This window comes from Sinocyclocheilus rhinocerous, unplaced genomic scaffold (assembly GCF_001515625.1).
Source record: "Sinocyclocheilus rhinocerous isolate Xijiao unplaced genomic scaffold, SAMN03320098_v1.1 scaffold1600, whole genome shotgun sequence".
Lineage (NCBI taxonomy): Eukaryota > Metazoa > Chordata > Actinopteri > Cypriniformes > Cyprinidae > Sinocyclocheilus > Sinocyclocheilus rhinocerous.
Window position 1 is genome coordinate 2192206 of NW_015665129.1, and position 12595 is coordinate 2204800.

Consider the following 12595-nt stretch of genomic DNA (forward strand, 5'->3'; position numbering starts at 1 on the left):
AAATTCAAATAAACAATAAAAATACATCTAGATTATATTTAATCATTCAAATATTAAAGGGGCTATATCATATAAAATAAATATTTTTATTGTATGAATAAAATTATTATTATTATTATTTATTTTATAAATAATACATTATCTAAAATTCTGTTTAAATTCATTTTAATCATAATTACATGACAATAAAAAAATAAGATACAAAAATACTAATAAAATAACTAAATAATAATAAATAAATAAATAAATAATTCAATTAAAATCATAGGAGGAAAAAATACTTTCAGAGAACTCACAACTTCCTCTCAGAGGAAGACCTGAGTCAGAGACCTGAAATATTATTCATTGCTCACATCTCGGCCCTCCCAGCTACTGTGACGTAATAAGGATGAAGAAGGATCAAGGTTTGACTGGGTAATCTTTTAAACACACAAGTCTAAATCAAGTTCCTTTCGGCTCACTATGAACAGCCATTGCATACAAGTCAGAAAAGGAAACGTGATGCTGATTTACGTCAAAACAGCAATTTATTAAATTTAGCTCAGTGACTACAGAGTGCACCACACACACTGTGAGCTCTATTGTTCTCAAAGCATGAAGAAAGTATCAATGGAGACAAGATGAATGCAAAAAATGCCAAGGAGATTGTTTAGGACTCTGGCGAACACCATTCAGATGAAAATCCCTCAGAATCTCAGATAAAAACTGTTTAAAGCAGCTGATGTTTAACTGTGAACGGTCCACATCTCTTTCTCTCTCTCTCTCTCTCTCTCTCTGACAGGAGCTGGGTGAATGAGGTGTATGGCCAAAGTTATAAAGCAGAGATGATCACTCTCTTTCCTACACTCACATGCACACACTGACAGGCTCCTTTCTAAATGTCAACCTCAGAAAGGATGGGGTTAGAGAAAGAGTGAAAATGAGTCGGGCGGGGTGGTATAGAAAAAGAATGAGAAGGAAAGACAGAGCGAGAGAGATAGAATGAAAGGGAAAGTTCATGCTAAGAGTGCTTTAAATCTATGCCTTGACATTTTTTATAGCTTTTCGGGGAATGATTTAGTCGAGCCTAACAATATGACCTGTGGACTACAGCAATGAATTGAAACTAATTCAATCTCTATGACTGTCCTCCCACTTTTTCCCCACCTTCCTGGACTGTAGATCTGATATTTAAGGCAAGCTGTTTAACAATACATGCTGAAAAGACACATAGGTTGTGTTTTGGCTGCTTGTCCTCATGTGTTGGTTAGCAGGCAATATTCTTAAAGGAATAGATCACCCAAAACTACAACTACAATAAATGGTGACTGGAGCTTTCAAACTTCAAAAAGGATGAAAATATCATACAATTTATACAAACATGAGGCTGACAATTATTGTTAACTGGCGTGAATGAATCACCGAGTCATTAATAATATTAAAACATTCTATTTATAAAGCACCCTTCACACACTCAAAACATTACAATACAACATAAAAAAGTAAACATCTCTAAGAGTCAAGTCAAGTCAAGTTTATTTGTACAGCGCTTTTCACGATACAAATCATTGCAAGCAACTTTACAGCAAATTAAGTTTCTACAATATTTAGTGGTAGCTTATCAGTGGTGACTGTCAATTAATGTACATATGGCAGAAATGTACGGAAAAATCAATTTAAGACGTAATAAAACAGACGATGAACACTATTAACAGCAATTATTATATGATGCAATCAAACTTATAGCAAAATGTGGTAGTTCTGTATGTTGTTTCAGGGTTGGCATCATCTCTTCTCAGGTGTTCTGGATCCAGACTGAAGCTTGTGTAAATCCTAGTTACATCCCGTGGCAAAAACAGAGAAACAAATAGAGACATAATTAGGATTTACACAAGCTTCAGTCTGGATCCAGAACACCTGAGAAGAGATGATGCCAACCCCTCAGAGGACCTCAGATGATGCCAACCCTGAAACAACCCACCAGATCCAGTCTGTATCCAGATCAGATGGTCACTGCAGTCACCCGGATCCAGTACGTATTCAGACCAGATGGTGGATCAGCACCTAGAGAGGACCTCTACAGCCCCGAAAGACAGCGGAGACCAGGACAACTAGATGAACACCAGATACAGATGTTATTCCCCTGTAAAGACCTTGACTCAGACGACCACCGGGACAAGACCACAGGAACCAGATGAGTCCTCTGCACAATGTGACTGAAATTGAACTGCTGGTTTGGTCTGGCCAGAGGAGAACTGGCCCCCCGACTGAGCCTGGTTTCTCCCAAGGTTTTTTCTCCATTCTGTCACCGATGGAGTTTTGGTTCCTTGCCGCTGTCGCCTCTGGCTTGCTTAGTTGGGGACACTTCATTTCCAGCGATATCGTCGCCTTGATTGCACAGATACTATGATACTATGAACTGAGCTGAATGAAGACATCACTGAATTCAATGATGAACTGCCTTTAACTGAAAAATGAGTGTTTACTATTGTCACTTTGCATTACTGACACACTATTTTCCTAATTAATGCTGTTCAGTTGCTTTGACACAATCTGTATTGTTAAAAGCGCTATATAAATAAAGGTGACTGACTGACTGATTTCAATTTATCATTTTAATTCCAATCATGTCAATTAAATTTTTTTTAACGATTAAATCATTATTACATTCCAGATTTATTTTTAACTTTCCCATGTTGCTAGTCATTTCGTCTAGTTCATGTGTACTTATTGGTACACAGAGCAGTTGAGATAAATCAGGCAGGTTATTTGTGAATCTGTCTTTGGTGGCTGGAACAATAAGAGAGATAATAAAATAAATTGCAACAATATATAAAATCAAATCATCAAAACAATGACATGCCCAGATCAAAATGGATTAAACAAGTTTAAAAATGTAATAATTACTTGAACAATGAACCAGACTGAGATTTGTGAACAATTTAATTTATGTTTGAGGTATGGATCAACTGACTGATTCAATGAATCAATGATTCAACTCACTATTCATTGATTCATTCAGTGAATAATGAGTTATTTCCAATATGTTATGTTGAATATATACAGTAAGTAAATAATATATAAGTTATGTAGATATATAGCGCATGGGTTAAATGAACCATTTTTATGATATTTTCATGAGCCTCTTTGAAGCCTGAAAGCTTCAGTCCCAGTTCATTGTAATGAAAGAGAGAATAAAACATATGGGTTCATATGAGGCATAATGGTTTCAAATGACCTCTATCCCTTTAAATATCTTAGACAGCATAACATCCACATTAACTACAGTAGCTTCACCAGAAACACCATATTGATTTACTAGCTTTACCAGCTACTTTGTACCAGCAATAAACCTACAGTACTAAGGTGGTTTTTCAGCAGCGACTGCCGCCAATCCACCGCATAATTTGGATTTATTAAAAGTGTTTTTTCTGTTGGCTCGCCCATAAATCGGGATAGATTAGCTCAACATTCAAAACAGCTTTACCTTCATTAGATTATCTAACAAAGCTTGTGCCTGTCTTAGCAATACACTTTGACACAACCCAATTCCATGGGCAGAGAAAGAGGAAGAGATCCCTTAGGAGGTCCTGCAACGGAAATGTCAATTTGTTTCTACATCATCTGTTTTCTTTGAGTGCCTGACTCAATTAACAAACTGCCTTTTAACGTAACTGAAATTTGTTGAGGCAAAACATTGACATTTAGTCTGTACGTAAGGTTCACGCTCCAAGTTATACTGGCAAAATTCTTCCGTATTTGCTCATATGAATCTTGCACTACATTATCTAAATTTCTAACTAAGCTTAAAACCACCTAAAGGTGTTTTTCTTTTAAAACTGCGACTTCAAATTCTAGAACTTGGTTTGCATCATGCCGTTTCATACATCTTTGAAGGACTTTAATTAGTTGAATGTTAAATATGCACAAAACTCCTAAGGGCTGTATTTATTAGAAACTACACTGCGGTACTCCTGCTGGTCATAAAGCTGTTTTGCTGTGCTCACTGAGAGCGAGTGTAGAAAAAGATTTTCTTTGACTCATACGAGTTTCTTTGTACTCGCCTTCAAATATGCTCCTCTGAGCTCAAGCAAAACATGATCCATAATAGCTGATTAAGTCAGAATCCTCAGTTCCTGAGAGGCACTAGAGCTTCATAAAATACTGGCATGAACCGTATAGTTGACTGCGTTTGGGTCTATATGCCAGTAATTTGTGTTGAACTTCTTACAGTAACTTTCCTGATTCGAGATCAGCTCATTTTCCCATTCTAATGAATAAAGTGACAGGAGAACGATTCCAGAACAGCACCCTTGGATTCTAAAGCGTTATGCTTAGGGGTTCAAGTGTCACTGAGGTGATGGATTGGCCTCAAAGTGCATGCTGACTGATGGCGCTGATTTATAATGTGCTCTATGTATTGGTTCACGTCTTGTTAAAATAAAACTGGCTTCTCTTGCCAGCACTTCCCTGATTAAGGATCTACTTTCGCTAAATGCCCCAGGGTCTTCATAACCAAAAACACAACATACTCATCAATAACTGCACCACTATAACAGTTCTCAAATTTTATGAATGAGTGTTAAAGGTTGTAATGTTCGCACTGGTAAACATTAAATTATATTTTAGACTCTAAATGGTGTTTGTGGCTCATTTTTTAACGATGTCCAAATACACTTATGTTTGATAGTGCGTGTTCAGTGTTGGGTGGTAATGTGTTTGGGAAATGTGTGTTCTGGTCATTGTGTGGTAATATATTTAGGAAGTGTCTTGTAGGTTGTAGTCTATCTGCACGCCTACAGACCACCCACGGACCGCCAATGGGCTGTTCACAGACCGTCTAATACAGCCATTTTCCTACTGTGGGAATAAGTGGGTCGTGCAAATTGTGAAAATGGTGGTGTGCTTATGCCATGCCAGAAATAGAAAAAATATAATTTCTTAAATTCAATTAACAAGTTAGTTGGCGGGAAGAACTTGACGTACACACAAGAGTACTGCACATATGTAGTCTGATTCACAAACAAAATGACTCCTACAAGGCAGTTCTTTAATTAACAATTGGAAAACAACCAGTCTGATGAAACCTTCACTGAATGAACTGTTTTGATTCAGATAGAGCGGCTACTAAATCAACATACTGTATGACTCGCTTACTGAACTGCAAATTCAATGTTTATGCATCATTACTTCAACAGCCCATTATGCTGCATCTCCTACTTGCTGTGCCACCAAAAAAGCAAAAAAATATATTCTCTTTTTTTAACTGTATAGCTCTCAGCCATTCCTTCATGCTCATGTTCTTCCTCGTTTTTATAGCTTACCAACCCAGCTAATGGGGAACATTCTCAGAACGTAACGTTCTGGCAAGGTTCAATGTTATAACCAAACATTGTTCCAGTAACGTTAATTATCGTTTAATTATCTTATGCTTTCAAAACATAAGCACAAAAGGATTATTTTTCCATTTTTAAGATTTTTAAAAATGTTATTACTTGTTTCAGAATGTTCAGAGAATATTCAAAAGTAACATTCTCATAGTGTTTAGAAAATGATTAAATGGAATGTTCCCTTGATGTTCACATAATCAAGAAAAAAGATTTCAAAACGTTAAAAAAATGTTCAACATTCAGTCAATGTTCAGAAACACTTTCATAACTTAATACAATATGGAACAATAAATAATACAAATATAAAGGTTTATTGAAAGATGAGGGTGTTTTCCTATTTCTAATTCTACCTCTCTATGTGGGTCCTAGCATGCAAAAGTTTGGGAACCCCTAGTCTAATATGTATATTATGATTTGACCCCTAAACATCATGTAAAAATTTAAACAATAGTTGGACATTTCACATGACCACCAGACAGTCTCTTCCTGTCTAAGTGGGCCGTACTTCTTGGCCGTAATAAGCTAAAATGTGCCAGACTTTATGCAGAAGTCAGGAGGAGTGGTGGTTTTTGTAGAGTGCTGTTTGAAACATAAACATGAGAAGCAGTGTTTAATCACACACTCTAAGCTCTCCTTCACTGCTGTTGCCATGGAGGGATGACAGGCTGATGTGCTGCTGAGTGCAAATTCTGTGCATGAGCACAGCATTTTTCATCCTAATAGACTGAAAACAGAATGAAGCCACTTGGAGAACATCTAAAGCCTGAGCAGAAGACTTTGAACTGCCAGATGATCACCTCAACTTCCTGATATGAGCGAAAATATATACTGCAAGTGCTTCAGATAAAAAAAGAGACTCTTCCTTTAGGATCACTGGAGAACTAGATTATTACTGATTTTAATCTCTCTGAACCAGAGAGTTTGAGCGAAATACAACATCCTCTTTTTCTATCAACATTCTTTGGTTGTAACCAAATGGGAATCAGTGTACCGAAGCTGTCTGGTTACAAGTACAAGGATAAAACTGATTCATCTAACTCCAAACAAACATTAATGAGTCTCCATATCATTAATCTGACTCTATAGTGACTCAACTGATTATTTATGATTGATAAGGGAAAAAGTTTTCTCTTAAGTTACCTTTATTTCAGGAAATCATAAGATTTACTGTAGGCATAATAATAATGTTCTGTCCTGATAAACCAAATCACTGTGCAAAGTAGTGAGTCAGAGGCTCTTATAAAAAAAATAGCCTACTCAAAATACTTGAATTATAAGATGAATCAAAAGTTTTTAAGTCACCTTAACAAAAGAATATCACTCTTACGGTATAAACAAATAACAAAGATTTCAGCTCAGCGCCAGTGCTCTAAAAAAGACAAAAAAAATCTGGTTAAAGATGAGTTTTAAAATATCATAAAAATGCTATATGCACTAGCATGATAAAGAACTGTACTACTGAGTTTGATATCAGCCTACAGGAAAGGAAAGGCTGACTGTAAACATCTGCTCGAAAGTAGTGCATTGGTGTGCAAGAGAAGTTGCATATCAGCATCTGCTCAAAATTGTTTATATACTGACTATGGATGTTTTTTCTGATGTTTGGATGCACGTCTCAAATATACGTGACTTACAAACTACCTTTTGTTTAAGTACCACTGAAATATAGGAAATGCCTACTGAAATAGTAAACTGACATTCTAAGAATTCCCTGTGTGACACTTTATATTTGATGGTAATTGTTTTTTTACTGTAAAAAATAAATAAAATAATAATCCATAAAATCTAAAAAGTTTTTTACAGAGTATCTTCTTTTAAAAGAAAAAAGCAAACAGTATGGAAAAGTCAATGAGACCAGAATAACAACAAAAATATCTTAAAGGGAACTTGTAAATAAATACTTTACAAGAAAGAAAGAAAGAAATGTCATTATTTATTCACCCTCATGCCATTTCAGACCTGTATGACTGATTTCTTCTGCAGAAAATTGGACCCTATTAACTTTAATTGTATGAAGAAAAAAAACACAGAGATATTGTTTTTAGTTTTTTCAAAATATCCTCTTTTGTGCTCCACAGAAAAAAAGAAATGCGTGGTGGTCTGTTTGGAATGACGTGAGGGTGAGTAAACGAAGACAGAATGTAAATTTTTGGTGAACTATCCCTTTAAATTGCAACAATAGCACATCATCATCTCAGTCCACAGCCCACGAGTCTGTATCAGTAACACTTCATTATCTTTGTTTATCCTGAGGAACATATCAATGTGTCTATAAAAAAAAATCAGAGCAAAGAACATACAACTGATCATTTATCCATGACAACAGGCTGGAGAGAGTTGCAGCTGAGTGGAAATGACGATTTTGTGGGATTGGGGGCGGTTCGAAAGTGCTCCCCGAGTTCCTGTTTTAATTTGGAAAGTGCCTCTGGCAATCGCAATAACTGCAGATTAGCAACGAGGGAATTTCTCTAGGGAGGAGAGCTATACACAGAGAAACACCTCCGTTACATTCCTCCGCAAATGTTTTCCTTTCCATAGGCCAGATTTCAACTATTGAATTGTCCTATGTAGCCCAACACGCACTCGCTCATCCTCTCTCTCGCTGTTTCTCCCACCTTCTCTGTTTATCTCTCCTCTTTTACAGCTCTTTTGAGAGATCATTTGCACGCTCTGGCTTTGAGTTTTATTTGTTGCTACTTGGTGGAGGCAAGAGGAGGACATCAAATGAAAAACATTAATCACACGCGTGTCAGAGCGAGATGGGGATAAGCAGAAGAAAGGAGAGTATTTTTGGGGGAGGGGTGTGTTCTAAAAAATAGATAAAGCATAAAACAGAAAGAGCAAAAACATTATAAACTGAAGAGCTGTGGTGTTTTACAGCAGCGGTGTGACTCATCACTCTGTCTCTACCTGAGGCTTTCAAAAATTGTGAGCGCAGAACATAGATTCACACCACAGTGGCCCAGGGCCCAGAATCCTCACTCGGAGACTATATCAGATGGCTTTACATCTCCTTCAGCTCACATTTTATCCTCCGCCAGATCACCTGCTCACAGAAGAGACTTTGGAGGCATCTTAATGCCGCCATAGCATTGCAGTTTCTAGCGGGGCTGTCAATTTAATGTGTTAATTTAGTGTGATTCATTGTTTTAAAAATTATCATTGCCTTTAATCATGCCCCCTGACCCGTACGTAAATTCTTTAATAAGAAATTTTCATTCCATCGATGTAATTCAAGCTTGAATTGACAGCTTTATGTTTACACAATCAGTGCACAGAGAGGATTGAGTGAAGTGTCAGCCACGCTGGACACATTCTGTCAAAAGGATTAAATAATTCAAAATAATTAAACTATTTAGTTGTAAATAAAAAAAGTAAATGTTTTTTTTTTAAATTACAGTAATACAGAAATATTGTAAAAATTTAACTACTGTAATAAAAATAACTGTAACACTGTGAAAACATTTACAATTTTCACTCAGAAAATGCTAGTAAAATTCAGAAATAATTACAAAGTAGGGCTGTCAAAACATTTTTGAATTTCGAATATTCGTCGAATTTAAAAGAAATATCCACATTTGAATGCAAAAACGTTGCATTCGAATTTTAGGTGTGCGTTAAGGAGGCAGCCTTATCAGTGGCGCACGAGATGCGATGACGATGTAAGTGCCGTTGCATTATAATGTTTTTGTTAGCCTATCCAGTTGAAGCCACTAGATGCGGGGCTGCTGCGTTGTTAGTTACAAATATTGCGGGAAAAGAGAACATCGATGCGGAGAAGATCTTGTTTACGTCAAAACTGAAACCAAGCTGTTCACACAGAACGCATATTTTGCGCATTTTCTAGAGGGAGTTCTATCACCGTTGCACTCTCGTCTCGCACAAAAGAGCCGCATGTTTAGAAAGCCATGTAAAATTAATGCAAGTGTAATGTGTGTGAAAGCACTGGATACAAACACCGGATGTAGATACGGAAATCCAGATTTCAGCAAGCCAAACATCCAACTCTAAAGAACCCAATCATATATGACTGTGAAAACTTTGTATTTATTTTATACTTCATATTGACATGCCCTTCTGTTCTTTTCTAATGTTACATTTCCATTTTTTTTCTTTTTTCACAACTAAAACCAACAGATTTATTTTATAGCATAACAGATTTAGATATTTTCAGAAATACAATTAAAAATGAATTCAACTAAAATAAATATTCATGACTAAAACTAGCTAAAAATATTTTTAGTTTTAATTTCTTATACATGCTATATATACATTTTTAAACCTTTTCAACTCACCTGCATTAAATATGAAAAAGCTACTAGATAGCAGTAAGACTAGTAGTTTTTTTTTAATGATACCAGCTAGCACATTTTATTTTAGTTTAGCCTTTAAAAATACTAAGAATTAAAAGTTAAATAAAAAGCTGAAACTAGAAACTAATGAAAAGTAAAAAACAAACATAAAAAATAAAGTAGAAATATGGACTAAATAAAAAAAAAACTATTCTTGCATGCTAGTACACTGAAAAACAAAATTGATGTAGAAACAATTTTCATCAGAAATTGCTTGTAAATTTTACAAGTAGCAGAAAGACTGAAATGGTATTTTCTTATAATCTTTGTTAAATCACACCTTTACAGTGCAGTAAACTAAACTACATTGAAGAAAAATGTACTAGTATCCAAAACACAACATACTGTATAATGTTGACCAGTGATACTGGTGTAGCACCAGTTTGAGTGGCTCATATATTCATTAATTCATCACTCAGACCTCTAAAGACATTGAGCTGGTTTGAAGCAGTGCAACATTATCATCAAACTTCAGTCTTGTCTGAGATCAAAGACCAAGAATGAGACCAGGTTTTTATGCTTCTTAAATTGTACTGAGACCAAAAGCATAAAAGCAAAAGTCTAGCATGAATGGCAATTTCCAAGCCTCTCTGAAAGATCTGCAGGGCAGTGAGCTTTGCTGCACTGATTGGCCTCATTAAGAAGGAGTGTTAATTGTAGACATGCAGCTCCTGTGTAAATCTATACTGTAATCTCCAGTTTCTCATCCACTGCACTTTCTCACCACAGTACCGAATCAATAACACTGCCTTCCCACAACACAATGCTCCACTAACAACATTCCTCTAATGCGCTTCTAATGCTCTCCTCTTATGGATCAGTGGAGCCTGTCAGTGTTATTGCAAGAAGTATTCGGCTTGATTGACCCTTTTGAGAAATTGAGTTTTGCCATCTGTGGCACCACTAACTGAAGAGTTTAACCAGACTCGCACTTCCTTCACTTTATTGCTAAAAAAAAAAGCCCTTAATAAAGCTGTCTTCCTGGATTTTCAAGAGATTCATTTATTAAGGAGTGAATTCGCTCAACATTTGCACCACTTTTATGTGCAGTATTTCAGGAAAAAAAGCTAATTCTGTTTGAATTTCAATTAAATTACTGCCATCCTTTGTCACTTTCTATGGAAGCCTGATTTTGCCATGGAATTAAAAAAAATATATAATAATAATAATAATAAAAAGTGAATTGTGACTTTTCATTACACAATTCATACTTTTTCCCTCACTACTCTGAGTTTATATCTTTTTTTCTCAGAATTCTGAGTTTACATTTCACAATTGTGTCTTTGTTTCCACCACAGAATAAAAAATATTAAATAAAAAAGTTAATTGCAACTTTTAATCTCACTTCTGACTTCTGAGTTTACAGTATCATAATTCTGTTTATATCTTGTAATTCTGCATTTCTATCTCACTTTTTTCTCAGTTTTCAGTGTTGTGAGAAATAAATTGTGAGAAAAAAAGACTGAATTGTGATATATATATATGCATATACTCAGAAAACCTTTTTTTATTACTTTTTCCCATGGCGGGAAAACATAGCTCCTTTAATGTAAATTAGGCGTATTATAATTTGAGTTTTATTCATTTCATTTCACTTAAAACTCTTTTAAATTAAATTTCAATTAAATTACATAAGTGACTTGTTTATTTGACATTGACTCTGACATTTGACTTGTTTGTTGTTCATAACACTGTGGCAGAATTTGATATGGATATGATACACTCTTTAAAATAAAGGTGCTTAAATGGTTCTTCACAGCGAAGCGATGCCATAGAAGAACCAATTTTGGTACCACAAAGAACCATTTAGTCAAAGGTTCTTTAAAGAACCATCCCTTTCTTACCTTTTTATAATCTGAAGAACCTTCTTTCGCCACAAAGAACCTTTTTTGAAACAGAAAGGTTCTTCAGATGTTAAAGGTTCTTTATGGAACTGTCTAGATTCTAAACAAAAAGGTTCTTCTATAGCATCGTGAAGCACCTTTATTTTTAAGAGTGTAATTGTTCAGTCAAAGATGAAGATACAAAATAAAAACTTACATTACAATTACTTTTTTTGAAATTTCTTTCATCAAAACTTTTCTCTATAAGACTTATTTAACACTAATGTAATAAAGGCTCTGCTGGTGGAAAAAAAACGTAATATTAACCAATTATATTAAAGCAACCCAACAGTGAATCATGATGCATAAAATGATCAAGAGCTGTACTACATTATTTTGAAATTGGTCCACTTTGACAAACATTACATAAAACAAGTCAAAAGTGTTTTTTTTTTTTGTTGTTGTTGTTGTTGTTGTTGTTGTTTTTAAATGGCCTAAGTAGAGTTTTTACTAAGTCAGTAAAACACAAAGTTCATATTTAGTGATGCATGTCTGTAGCTGGTTGCACACAATAGCCCAGGGTGATTCACTAAAGACCACACAGACAGGCTGCAACAGAGAGTTTGATTTAATGTCCAATTAACTGAAGAGCGCATGACCTGGAAGAGACTACCTCAGCTCAGCACACACACACAAACAGAAACACACACAGCTTCAGCTCATCAATGCAATATGCGAGAGCCCTTTTCTGAGACGGTAAAAAACCTTTTCTCTAATTAACGTCAGTAAAATAATATTTTAAAGCTTCATCTTCAAACAGTTCACACACCATGGGTCACAACACTGATGTCCACCACTGCTCCAATTGTCTTACTACGAGATATTCATTCAGGTGAAATCACAAGTAAACGTACTACACTTTACATTTCAACTAAATTCAATGTACCATTGAAAACAAGCACTTAGTTCATCCAATTACACTTGTTCTTATTTACCGTTAAGGCACTTTAATTCAGATGGATATTTGCTTTGCTTGTCTCTCAGATAAATC